This window comes from Pteropus medius, unplaced genomic scaffold (genome assembly GCF_902729225.1).
Source record: "Pteropus medius unplaced genomic scaffold, Ma_sr-lr_union100, whole genome shotgun sequence".
Classification (NCBI taxonomy): Eukaryota; Metazoa; Chordata; class Mammalia; order Chiroptera; family Pteropodidae; genus Pteropus; species Pteropus medius.
In genome coordinates, this window is record NW_024354500.1 from 26789730 (window position 1) to 26804336 (window position 14607).

General features: G+C 34.7%; 1 protein-coding gene across 14 annotated transcripts in view; it reads left to right on the top strand.

The window, feature by feature from the left end:
* Positions 1–14607, top strand: part of KHDRBS2 (KH RNA binding domain containing, signal transduction associated 2) — a 512467-nt gene that overhangs the window by 48298 nt on the left and 449562 nt on the right. The window lies entirely within an intron of this gene.

Genomic DNA, 14607 nt, shown 5'->3' on the forward strand with positions numbered 1-14607 from the left:
GCTTTATCAGTAATGACATGGTATTTTGCTATTTCTACCACCTCAGTTTTTATTTATCAACTGGTTTTGAATTTCCATAGGGAAAATGGATGTTATATGTTGGAACCCTCTTAGCTTTCTAAGAGAACAGTGACAAGTTCAACTAAATTATTGAGATTTTTACATTTTTTAGAAATATTTTTTTATTTATACCTTGATTTATATGTATATGTCTTTCCTGAAATTAAGCGAACGAATAAATTGTATCAGTAACAAATGAAAAAATATTTTGGAGATTGTTGATGAAAGTGATGAAAACTTCAGACTTTCAAGTTTGAAAGAAGTGGGACTGACTGAGTGGAAATAAGGGGAAATTGATTAATATGATCTGTTGGGGAGGGGAGGAAAGTGTAGGTAAGAAGTTCATACTGTGGAGTTAAAGTTTGCTACTGTGGGTCAAATATGTATTGTGATAGAGACTTGCTAGATGCTGCTCAGCCAGTTTCCTCTTTCTGGGCAATCAGAAAAAAGAAAAACAAAAAACAAAAAACAAACTACCTTTGTAAGTCTCTCTTTCAGATAAGCTTCAGTCTTGTAAATGATTCTGGTCAAAGGGATGTGAGTGAAAATGGTATTAGTCATTTCCTGGCATGCTTCTTGTCTTTCTGCCATGCCTTCAGTTGGCTACTTTTCTGTATTATGTCCAGGGTTTATTTTTGTTATTTGAGGAAGGATTGGTCTGGTAAGATCTTAGCCATTACCACTGTCAACTTTTTATAGTTCACCTAAGTTATTTCTAGGTAGTTTTAGTCTCTAAAATTCATATTATTGTGGATTTCTAGGGTCACAGTCCTATTTAGTTCTAAAAGAAATCCATAATATATTAGAATTTCATACCTGCCTTTATGTAATTATGAACAGCGGTTCTAATATGATATAATTTCTTTATGCATTGCCTGAATGCTATAAAATTTTTATGGTAAAGTTAAAAAAATAAAGCATATCATAAGTCACAACAATAATTTATTTTGCACAAGGAAATTTTGCCATGGATGCATTTTCTGCAGGATAAATCAAATCTCAAAAGTAAACAAGTGAAGCATCAAAAGGCATAAAACAGGGCTTGAATATACAGAGAGAAAGATCTGCAAAGGATAGATGATAAGGCTGTCCAGTTTGCCATGGACAAAACTTAGAGTTTGATAGTTATATTCTAAATACATTTTATACTTAAATTAAATGTGAAAGTGTTTTATTATCACTTGTGTCTCTTGGCATAAAACCTATTTGAGAAAAAAAAATGTACTAGAATAAGACATGTAAGGTATTCATTTTCTATTACAACAAAGATATATTTCCTAGACTTATTTTATCTCTGAAATCCTATGACTACAGTCTGGCTTCTTTTTTCCTCTATGATTCTACTAAATTTGTTCTGTCAGGTGTCAGTTCATCCCTTGACAATTTTATTTACATAGCATTTGCTTTTAAAAGAATGAAATATTCCAGGATGATTTCATTGATAAAGATGATAAGGGGTACACATTATCTGTTTCGGTAAAGACTAACTGATATTTATAAGATTGCAGATGCTTAATTTATGACATAAAATTATTTTTGGAGATATCCCAATATAAGAGATAAACTGAAGGGGATCCTTTAGAACTTTGTGTGTGTTTGCACATATGTGTATATAGAGAAAGAGAAAATTTAGGCTGGTTTTGAAATTTACATAGCTTTGCTTTTTTTTTTTTCCTAAATATCAATTATGGATTGAACTTTGTGGTATGTTGAGCATTATTAAGAAAAGTCATTGGGTTGGTGATCTGTACCTGGGCCTGACTTTGTCCTTTATTTTTATTTTAGAGAATAACTCTAGGAGAGCTTCTTAACCTCATGCTTCAAATTATTGAAATAAAATCAGTGATTATGTTATCATTACTTATTGAATCAGACTGTTAATTTAACTATTCATTTTCAGGTTTCTCTGATAAAGTAATTTACCCTATGAATAATTCCTAATTGGAAATACATGAAGAAATATGATGTTTCTAGAAAAGAGAATATTGCCTTAAGATTTTTAAAATCTGAAAATAATATGCTTTTTATTTTCCATGGTGACTAGCACATGTTAAGTGTTTATCAGGAATTTATTACCAGAGACTTTTTGGAACATCATCTCTATTTTTTATTGTTCTACCTAATAAAATTAGGTGGTTTGAGATTCTTTGTAATAATTTTTCTTACCAGATAAAGCCAAAACTATTTTTCAATATTTAGATATGAAAAATTAGTTCTAAATAGTACTTTGTGTAATCTCGTTATCTCATGGTAGTATGGTAGGTAGTAGATGTGTGTGTGCATGTGCACAAACATTTTTATATACATATGAGGTATATAAGACCTTATAAAGTACTTTGAGGAAGGGTCTGTAAATTACCAAAAATGAAGCTAATCCCCTTTCACAAAATAATATGATCTGCCTTCATCATACTCTGATTCCTCTCTTCAAAGTTTCTTCCCTTTAGACTGATGTTTCTTACATACCAGAAAGTAAAGTGGTAGAGGTGAGAGATGCTTAAAAGCATGGTTTGCTCTTCCTACCACACCTATTCTAAGTAATCATTTACTACTTCTTCCTGTCGATAATCCAGTATCTTTTAAAATAATCTTTGCATGGAATTCTCAAAATATAGAGATGGCTTTATGTTTAGCAATATAAAAGTCAGTAGGGATTACAGATGTCAAAGACAGCTTACCTTCATATAATGTTTAGATAGCAATACAGAATTTTGTGGATTAACAAGAAATTTCCTTGGGTTTTTATTATATACACTTTTTATTTGTTATAAAACTTTGAATTTATAATCCACTTTCTCATGGATTTTCACTTTGGCTTCACGCAGTTTGTGAGATAAATTGGTAGAGTTTTTATCCACTTACCTTCAGGGCTTAATAGGTTTCAGGTTTTGTAACGTAAGGTGTAAGGATCTTGGCTCTCATTGTTTTCACAGTTTCTGAGCTTACCCTGGAAGTACCAGCAGTCCTGCTAATTATATAAAACAAACTGGCCTTTGAGTTTGTGGATAAAATAGACATTTAAAACACATATTGGAGTACATCTCTGGATAGCAAATGATACTATTTAAAATAATTAATTTCGATGTTATTAATCTGTGTTTATATACATGTGTGATACTGATTTTCATATTATGGCATACAGAGTCCTCTAAAAATTGTTTTATTCACTGATGTGTCCCAGTCATCTTGAGCAATGCCTATCACATAATAGACACTCAAAACTGTTGAATATACAAAATAATGTCTGGAGTATGAATTCATAGATAGAAGTTTGACAGTAGCAACTGCGATATTATTTAATCTTTTTCTGTTATGCTTGTTGCTTACTTACATGTTATTTTTTCTGCCAATAACATTTTTATTACTTTTATACTATAAATGCTGTGTGTGTGTGTGTGTGTGTGTGTGTGTGTGTGTAGAGTATGTACGGGTAGATAGATAAATAAATATGGTTAGGTAGAAGTTTTTAGACTTGATTTATTAGATGGTACATACTGCTTGTGCCTTGACTTGGGGTGTCTGGACATGGGGAAGATACACCGATAACAGTATGTTTACATATGAATTTAGAACAGCATCTTTCAGGCAGTCCGTAGGAGAAATATCCCATCCATCCATCCATCCATCCATCCATCCATCCATCCATCCATGTATTTAAGTGTCTTATCTATGTATCTATCAATTGTTTCAATGTATTTATATATATAGAAATATAAATATATATATATATATTATAGCATAACTTATTTCACACTTGAATATGGATATATTATCTGAGTATGCATGTATGTATTTGTATTCTGAAAAGATTTTAAAATGAAGCTGGGAAGATTGAGTAATGTCTTCGATATACCTTAACGTCTTAGAGAGAAACAAGGTCAGGAAAGTTGCTGAGTTTCTGTTTTTGAGGTACTGACAGATTATGAAGTTGAATGAGGAGATCAGTTATTACTCAAAGTTGGTGTGGGAGTCTGAAGAACAGTTACTGAAGAAGTAACAACAGAATTCCTATTAACTGACTATAAAATTTGGGAAATGGTAGAAGTATATTATAAAATGCTATTTCCAACTAATAGAATGGGTGTACTAATTTGAAATGTATTATCAGAATAAACACAAGCCCTATACTTAGTGCCAGTTTCTTTTTAAATAAGGTTATTTTCACATATTTCTTGGAAACTACATCTTCAAAAAATATTTATTGCATTTGCATTTAAGTAACTATTTAAGGTTTTTGGCCCCAAGGGTTGTTTAATGATGAATTTCTGGATAGCCATAAGAAAAAAATTCTAAAATCAAGGAGATAAATTACACATTTCCGAAATATTCATGTCATGAATTTTATGAAAGTGCATAACTTTGAAATGTGTAAACATTGATGTGACTGAACATTTGCTATCTTTCATAAAAATAGTCTCTTCAGTTACTAGCTTAAGGCATTATGCACAAATTTATAATAATGATTAATGTTTTAAAGTCATAGGACAGAATATTTTATTTTTCTAATTCATTTGTCTAAGGCAAAAGTGAAAGTTTGATTCTCAAATTAATTTAGTTTTATTAGAAGCATGTATTTTCCAATGTGTAGCTCATTGTCTTTTATTATTTATACTAAATAGATGTCATTTATATGATGTCTTAAAGTATCTTGGACATTTTAATATGAACTGCACACAATTGTTGTAAGTATCTTTAAAATTCAAAGCCTTTTCTTATAACTTTCAAATTGACTTTCAAATATCTACCACATCTGCCACATTTTAATTATACCTTTTCTGTTCTATTTTTATATAAGCTTCTTTCATATGTTCATATAACATAAGAATTTTTACCCCTATGTTAAAATCTGTATTTATAAATTTATGGACTTTGTCTTTACTAGACACACTAGAGGGCTTTCATGTTTATTATTAGTCTGAAAGACCAGGCTTAAGAAAGCTCATTTTTAATGCTTACTGTGATAAATACTTGAATTGACAAATAACGTGTCTTACTAGAAGAGGAAACTCCTTCAGGACTCATTATTTTTAGAAACAGTGTTCTTAGAGTGATCTTAAGGATCTGTTTCTGTAAGTGATTGGTGATATACTGTATATGATACCAGTTAGAATTCATGCTGATTTGACTGTACCAGCTTTCCCTCTGTAAAATACAGGTTTTCAGAAATGGAGTTTGATCTGTGTTCACAATTGAGTTTGCAAGTTGTAACTTGATATGATATTATGGTACATATCTTTATCACATTTGCCTCAGGTTGTGATGAAATTTCAGAGGAAAGATGACTGTTAAATTTGCTTACATATCCAAGGGACCTTGAAATTACCTGTATATGACAAATTCATTTATTATAATCTAATATCTCATTTTTTTGAGGGTAGTGTGCATGTTCTGAATCCTTGTTCTGATTTTTTCATAGTAAAAGCTTAAATAGTTGCTTTAATTATTGTAGAAACCCTTTTTTCATTGTGAGTTTTATGTTGCATGATGAAATGCATGAGGTGAAAGCAGATTATAGAATCACCAACCTGGTACCGTCTTTATCGACCTGGGCCAGAGGGACCTCTACTCAGGTCTGTGCTTTGCAGAAGCCCCTTATAGTTCCCCTCTGGCTATGCCCTTCCTGTGGGGCAAGGAGTCTTACAGGATCAAGTTGTTCTACCCATATAAATCTAGTATTTCCATCCCCATTCTCTAAAACATTCTCCGAGCACCCGAAACTCCCAAATCCCTGCCCATTTGGCCCAAGCCCACTTCTAGGGCCTATTTAAATATATGTTCCTTAGTTCCATTTTCCTGAGAGCATGCCTCATTGATAGTGTATGAACATTTAGCTTGAATATTTCCAAGGCATGACTTTGTGCCACGGGTATATGACTGAAGCTTGGCAGTATGGGCTGGGTGTCCATCTTCCCATAGATGTGCATACTCCAAGCTTAAAGAATGTGTGCAGAGGATCTATGGCTGGAGCGTGGCAGGATTTTACTATTCCAAGTATAGACCACACCAAAGATCTAAAGAATTCCAAGACATGGCTTTGTGCAAGGATGGGGTTTGGTGGTGTGGGATGGATGTCCACACAAATGTAGGCATGGCCCTTAGCAATACTAGGTAGAGCTGAGAGTGAGTCTGGCTCTTCCCATACCATTCTGTTCTGGTGCAGGTCTTGGAGTTATAGACATCTAAGTGCTATCAGGCCATTCACCTAATCGAAGTATACTGATTGAGAAGTAATGAATACCAAAACCAATATTAAGTAAGAAGGTTTATTTATCATAGTAGAAGAATAGAATTTACTTAACAGTTTGTTAACTTGGTTAATAACTTCTAAATGGTGTAGGGGCTTCTTTACGCACTACTACCTCAGGCCCTGGAAATGGCAGGAAATGGAAAGCATAGACCTGAGGTTCCGAATTCTATTTGCAGTAATTTTTATTGGAGACTTGAGTCTTTTTATTTATAGAATTTTAGGTCCTACAGGGAACTTTGAGGTTATTTGGTCTACTTGCTTACATAGAATGGAAAATCACTTTGTAGAATTCATGACAGATGCTTTTTCTGCCTCTGTTTTAACATTTTTTTTGACACAGATAGCTTAACAAGTTACGGTAGTGCTTCTAATTATTTAATTACATTAAAAATTTAAAAATAATAATTTTTAATGTTTAGTCCTGTTTTTTTCCTCTCTCCATTTGTTCATATGAGGTAGGAGTCAGTATCCCTACTGTCCAGCCTAAGCCAGGAATCAGTGCTGGGTCCATCTTGTCTGCTTTGATACTTTCCTCTGGGGATATGAATACACTGATCTTTCTTAGTTGGACTGTTCACACTTTATGTGATTTTTATACACCCCATCCATTTTAATATTCACTCAATGAAGATTTATTGAGTGTCCAATGCCCAAGGGCTTTTTTACATTCCTTAGCTCAGAAAAGATTCTCAGTACTGTCATTATTTCATAGTATTAATTTCAATTTTAGTAGAACGAAAAAATTAAACCATGCTTACAAAGAATGTGTTTGTTTCCTAGGGGAGAAGTTTTGTATCATGACTAAGAAATTTCTCATTCAGGCTTTGCTTCTTCCTTAAATTTATTTTATTAAAAACTTTGCTGATGTGAAAGAATAATGTAATGATACTTTCTCAAAGAATCTGTGGTGGGAAATATGGTAGGTAGATTTTTAAGAGATTGTAAATGTTAAAAGGTAATTGATATAGAAAATCCTAAGGAATTCACACAAAATATTAAAACTAATAAAAAATTACAGAAAATTTTGAAGATGCAAGATCATACAAATATAAATTATATTTCTATATCAGCAATGAAGGATCCAAAAATTAAGAAATTAAGAAAGTAATTTCATTTACAATAGTATAAAAAAGAATAAAATGCTTAGCAATGAATTTTAAAAAAGAAGTTCAAGTCTTGTCTGCTGAAAATCGCAGCATATTATTGAAAGACATTAAAAAAGACCTAAATAGATGGAAATGCATCCCATTTTCATGGTCTGAAAGGCTAAATATTGTAAGATGACAATATTTCTATCTGGACCTATAAATTCAATGCAATCCCTGTCAAAACATGAGCTACTTTCTTGCAGAAACTGCCAAACCAACCAAAAACTTATATTAGAAGCCAGCGACCTAGTCAAAACAATTAGAAAACAATGGACAAATGTAGAAAACTCATACTTCATGTTCTTAAAACTTACTGCAAAGCTACAGTAATCAAGACAATATGTATACTCACTCCTACCCAACAGCATAGATATACAAATGAGTGCGTATATATGTATGTGTGTGTTTGTGTGTGTGTGTATACATATATATGGAATCTCTTAATTTCTTTTACATACATTTTAATGTCACAATTAGATATTATTTGCATATATTAAATTCAGCATGGTATGCTAAGGAAGATGGGCTTTCAGTTTATATTTATCCATTCATAAATACTGCAAATGCATTTAATAAATTCAATTTTGCTTTGATAAGTTTGGCTTATTGAAATATATAGAGTGGTATGAACAACAATAAAATAAAGACTATTCTCTGTGATACTTGCAGTTATTGGTTACTAGATAAGTAGCAATTGAAGACAAAGTCGTCTTCTTCTTCTCCCTCCTAATGACATATACAATGACATTCTCCATAACTTTCATTCACTGTTGTGTGAATGAAAGTATTGCATGAAGACAGTGTGCCCTGGAGTGTGATCGATATGAAGCAGGTCATATTCAGTTCTATTTAAATACCTTCTGCTATTGACATACAAGTAATTTTTATCTCCAATGAGTAATAGCTCATCTTTTTTCAATTCAGAAAAATTGATTTTTAAACATGAGGAAAGAGTAATGCAATTAAGTTTTTGACCATCTTGAAAATAAATTAATGCAAATTCAAGCACATCTTGTTGCATAGTATTTCTGAAAAATTAGTTTAAATGGTGAATACATGCTGATTTAGATAATTATCACAGTAAAAGTAGGCTCAAAAAAGGGTCTTTTAATTTGAACCTAGCCAGTGCAGCTTGAGCTACTGTTCTTTTTAAATGTATTGTTTTCTTTTTATTAAGATAGTATAGCTCACCGTATCTTGGACAAACGTAAAATCTCTCTTTTATTTTTCCATGAACATAGGACATATGTTCCACTTATGCTCTGGAAATAAATATAGTTGAATGCGAATATGAGAACATCAGAAGTAACTTAGAAATGACTATGGACTTCTCCCACTTAACATTAGTAATTTATTTTTAAAAATCAAATATATTGACTAAAAATTCTGAGAGCTTATTTTCCAGTATTTTACAAGCAAAAGTTATAATGCATTACATGTCAACTCAAAAACTTCAACCAATTTTCTAAAATATAATCAAAATTATAGTTAAACAGCAACATGTAAATAATAAGAGATATTTGATTTTAAAGTGCTAAAAATACCATTTAATGACCACTAACAATAAAGTTATAAAAAAAAAAAAAGTTGCTTTGGATGCTTATCACCTCTTTTAGATGTCACTTCCCTTTTCTTTAGGCTTTTCAAAAGATGTACATTAGATTAAAACTACTCTAGATTACAAAAATGTTGTATTGCATTTTGTAGAAATAAAAATATATTTTAAATTGTGGTATTTTTTTGTGGAAATAAGTATATTTATTCCCCCATGTAAACAACAACTTAAAAATCATTACGTTGAAGCTCATATATATTCTATGAAGTTTTTGTATTAAAAACCAAGTGGCATCCTTTTAGAAAATCTTTTTTGGACAGTCTGAAGAGTAGGCCTGATTTTGAGTTTATAATTGGAAGTCATCCATTGTAATGAGTGCTTAGAGTAAAAAAATAATAAATGTAATATGGTCTCTGACTCCAGGGAAGTCACAGTTTAATGGGGAAACCACTTGGAAATAGCACATTACAAAGTGGCAAAACTGCTATATTTAAAAAGTAAGATGTGCTAAGGGAGACCTGGGATGGGGTTGTCATACAAAGTGAGTATTCATTCAGGCATTGAGGAAAGATAATCCTTCATTGGTCAGAGGAAGAGGGAAAGATCATGAGGAAAAGCCTGAGGACTTCGAAATCACAGGATTTTGCTTAGGGTGTGTATGAGGATTAGAATGCAGTGCTTGCTTCAGGATGGCAAGAGATAAATGAATGTGGCAAGAGACAATGAATGAATGGTTGATCAATTTTTAATGATGGGGAAAAAAACTAAGAATTTAACCTTTAGGTAGTGAGAAGCAGGTAAGTGTTACAGTGGTGACATTCATTCAACAAAGAAAATTTGAATGCTCAGTATATCCAGGGAATAAATAAAGTAGAAATACCACATTCCAATAGCAAAGGGAAATGTGTAATACTCAAATCTGTGTTTTACAAAGGCAGCGTGGATGTGAAGGATGAGTTATACATAGATCTTCAGGGAAAATAGATAAAAGGTGAAAATGTATGGCAAGGGCAGGGAGTAGTGGCAGAGCACTTGGGAGTGGGGAAGCTGGATTTGAGAGGAGCTCCAGAGATGGAATCAATAGAACTTGATAACTACTGCAGGTAGAGGTGAGGACCACAGAATAACTAATGTCTAAATGGCTAAGATTTTTGTTTTTGTTCTTGGGTGACTAGGAATATTGTGGTGGAAGGGCATACAGGGGAGAGAATTGGCTTTAGAGTTAAGGTGAATTCAGTTTGAGGTGTATGAGTTTCATATGTCTTGGAAATTTTAAATTTTTTTATGAACAACAAATTTATTTCTCACATTTTTGGACACTGGCAGTCTGAGGCTAGGGTGTGAGATGAGAGTACTTTTTCAGATCACATGGCAGAAAGGCTCTGGGGGATGTCTTTTTAAAGAGCACTAATCTCATTCATGAGGACACAGCTCTCATGACCTAATCACTTCTAACACCATCATACTGAGTGTGAGAATTCCAATATGTGAATTTGTGGGGGGAGCGGGGTTTACAAACATTCAGACCCTAGCAGTTACTGCTCCTTTTTCACACTTTTCTTTTTTAAATAATAATTTTTTATTTTTCTATTATAGTTGGCATACAATATTATATTAGTTTCAAGCATACAGCATAGTATTAGAGACCTATATAACTCATAAAGCGACACTCCAATAAATCTAGTACCCCTTGCCCCATACATATTTATTGCACTATGTTTCTTATGCTATATTTTATATCTCTGTGACTATTTGGTAACTACCATTTGTACTTCTTAATCCCTTTGCCCTTTTTACCGGCCCACCTAACACCCCTCCCATCCTGTGGCCCTCAAAATATTCTCTGTATCTATGAGGTTGTTTGTTGTTTATTTTGTTCTTTAGATTCCGCATATACATGAAATTATATGACATTTGTCTTTATCTCCACTGAGCACACAACCCTTCATGCAATATATTTTTCCATCTCTTTACTTTTACTCTGTGTGTCTTTTAATCTGAAGTGAGTCTCTCGTAGGCAGCACATGTAAGGGTCTTGTTTTCTTATCCATTCATCCACCCTATCTTTTGATTGGAGCACTTAATTCTTTTTCTTTTGAAGTGCTTGTTGATAAATATGTAGTTATTGCCATTATTCATATTTTTGATACATATTTTTTCTTCTTCTGAAAGAAGTCCCTCCAACATTTTCTGTAATACTGCCTTGGTGGTGCTGAACTTCTTTAGCTTTTTCTTGTCTGGGAAGTTCTTTATCAGCCTTTCCCCTCTGATAGCTTGGCTAGATAAAGTAATCTTGGTTGTAGATCGTGGGTTTTCATCACTTTGAATATTTTGTGCCAAGCCTTTCTGTCCTACAAAGTTTCTTTTGAGAAATCAGCTACCAGTCTTATGGGAGCTCCCTTGTAGGTAACTAACTGCTTTTCTCTTGCTGCTTTTTAAGATTCTCTCTTTGTATTTAACCTTTAGTATTTGAATTATGATGTGTCTTAGTGAGGGCCTCTTTGGGTTCATCTTGGTTGGAACTCTCTGAGCTTCCTGGGCTTGTATGTATATTTCCTTCACCAGGTTAGGGAGGTTTTTTGTCATTATTTCTTCAAATAGGTTTTCAACTTCCTGCTCTCTCTCTTCTTCTGGTACCCCTATGATGTGCATGTTGTTACTCTTGATGTTGTCCCATAGACTCCTTTACATATCTTCATTTTTTGGCTTCTTTTTCCTTGTTGCTGTTCTGATTGGATGTCCTTTGCCACCCCATCCTCTGTATCAGTGATTCAGTCCTCTGCTTCATCTACTCTGTTGGTTCCCTCTAATAAACTCTTCATCTCAGATGTTGCATTCTGCCTTTCTGACTGGTTCCCTTTTATAATTTTCATCTCCAGTTTTATGTTCTTTTAATCTTTTTGTTAAAGTTCTCACTGTGCTCATTTACTCTTCCCCTAAATTCATTGAGCATCCTTATAACCAGTGTTTTGAACTTTGCATCTGTTAGATTGCTCGTCTCTACTTTTAGATCTTTTTCTGGTGTTCTTTTGTTCTGTTCTTTCATGTGGGATATGCTACTTTGTCTCCCCATTTTGGCTGCCTTTCTGTGCTTGTTTATATGTACTAAGTATAGCTTCTAAGTCTCCTGGTCTTATTACCATGGCTTTGTGTGGTGTCCTGAGAGAGGTCTAGCTGCAGGCCAGGTTTAGCCCCAGTTTGTATCCCTCCAGGGCCACCTGGTAAGAATCAGAAATCAATCCACAAATAATTGCTGTGCTTATAGTGGCCTCAAGAGTCCACGCTAGAAATGAGGTCAGCTGCCGCCGGGGGACTTGGAGAAGCTCAGCAAGGGGCACAAGACATGCCAAGGATACTACTGGATGTGGCTTGGGTAGGGCCACAAGTTGGGAGGGGCAGAGTTTCAGAGAATCCTCTGGGTGGACTGAACTTTGTTATCCAGTTTAATGACATATCAGCGATGGCGATGCCTCTATATGCTGGTAAGAGGAAGGGTTTAAGATACTACCAACACTTCTGCCTGGGAGAGAGCCTCCCCTCTGGTTCTCGCCTGGAAGCCCGACAACTCAGTGTCCCCACGTATGTCCCTGGTGCCCCCCCAAGCATCAACCCAGTGTGAAGCTCAGAGCCAGTGAATTCATCACCATGAAAGTCCAGTTGTGGTTGTGATCCCTTTAAGAGGAAATGTCTGCACCTGCTGGCTGCAGCTACTGCAGCCTCTGTCTTCTTCAACCCATGTGGGACCAGAGAGCCTCTCATCTCCACCTCTCCCACCTTTCCAGGGTGATTTCTTATTCCTCTCCCTAGTTATAGGGCCTTTTGTTCAGCCAAACCCAGACAACTCTGCTTGCTGTCCATACTTTGGTTTTATCACAACTCTGGTGTGGTCGCAAGAGGAAATGTACAAAGCCTCTGTCCTCTACACTATCTCGCCTGGTCCTTTTGGGCTTGATGTCTGAAACAATGAAGGATTGTAGATATGAATTCTGAGAGTGGCTGAAATCAATTGGAGGTGTGCTTTGTGTAGGTCACCTCAAAGAAAGTGATTTAGTTCTTAGTAGAGAAAGGAGAAGATGTTATCAGATTGAAGGAGCTGTAGTACAGGTAGGTCTCAAGGAGTTCAGAACAGAATTTAAGAAGGCAGCCAACCAGAGTAACTGTAGGGGGAAGCTTCATACTCAGTGTATCCACATCCTCTCCACCTATTATCTCATAAATCTCCAACAAGTGACTGTAATCATACTTAGATCACCAGCATCCTTCACCTTGCCAAGGCCAATGGTTGAAATTCAGTTCTTCATTATTAAACTCAGCAGGATGAGTAAATTGATTTCTCTACCATTAAAGTACTTTCTGCACTTGAATTTTTGTCTGTTTTATTCTGTCCCCCACTTCCCCAAGTCACTGGTTGCCCCTTCTTACTTAATTTATTGAATCATCCTTCTCTTCTTTTATTCACTGAGCTCTGTCTGGTAGTCTCCTTTCTCAATCCCAATCCATACATGTGAATTTGATTATCAACCACATACTGATGACTCAAAAATTAATATGTGAGTCCCCAAACTTTTCCCTAGTCTCCAGAATTATATATCTAACTCCCTACTTTACATCTTCACTTAGATATCACCTAAATGCAATGCAAGCATGACTCATAATTTTCTCTGCCAAGCTCGCTCTTCTGCCAGTGATGCTGCTTGTTCAAGACAAAAAAAAAAACCTGAGAATCATTGTTGATTCCTCCCTTTTTCTTAAACGTTCATTCAGATCTACAATAAACCACTACCTTCAGAATAATCCAACCAGTGTTTTTGACCTCTACCTCTAACACGTTAGCCTTCATCATATCCCATTTGATCTGCCTCAAGAACTGGCCTCCCTGCCTCCATTTTGGCCATCCTTCATAGAACTGCCAAAATAATCTCTTAACACAAATCAGATTAAAACTGTGGTAAACTCTTCAAAATCTTTGCATCACGCTTAGAACAAAATAAAAATTCTATATCATGATGTATTATCGATTGCTGCATAGTGTTATCTCAAAAGATAACTGCTTAAAATAACAAACATTTATTTTCTCACAGTTTCTGTAGGTAAGGAAGTGAGAGAAGCTTAGGTGGATGTTTTTTGGCTCAGGATCTCTGAAAAAGTTGCAGTCACCTAAGGTTTTGTGGGGGATATAGCATCTGCTTCTAAGGTGGCTACCTTATATCACTATTAGCAGAAGGCCTCAGTTCTTCAGAATATGGAGCTCTGTGTAAGGCTGGTTGAGTTTTCTCATGACATAGCAGCTGACTTCCCCCAGATACACGATCCTGGAGAGAAAGTAAGGAGGAAACCACAATCTTGTATAACCTAATCTCAAGTCATACGCCATCATTTCTGCGATATATTAGTAATTAAAAATGTTACTGTATCCACACGCAGACTACAAGGCCCTGCGTGGCATTACCTTTTCTGGCTCTTCAACCTCATCTTCCACTGTTTTCTCCCATGTATACCCCACTCTAACCACATTGTCCTGACAGTTTCTGAATATGCCAGATTCCAGTCTCAAGTGCTTTGCACTTGCTATGCCTTCTGCCTGGAAAACTCTACTC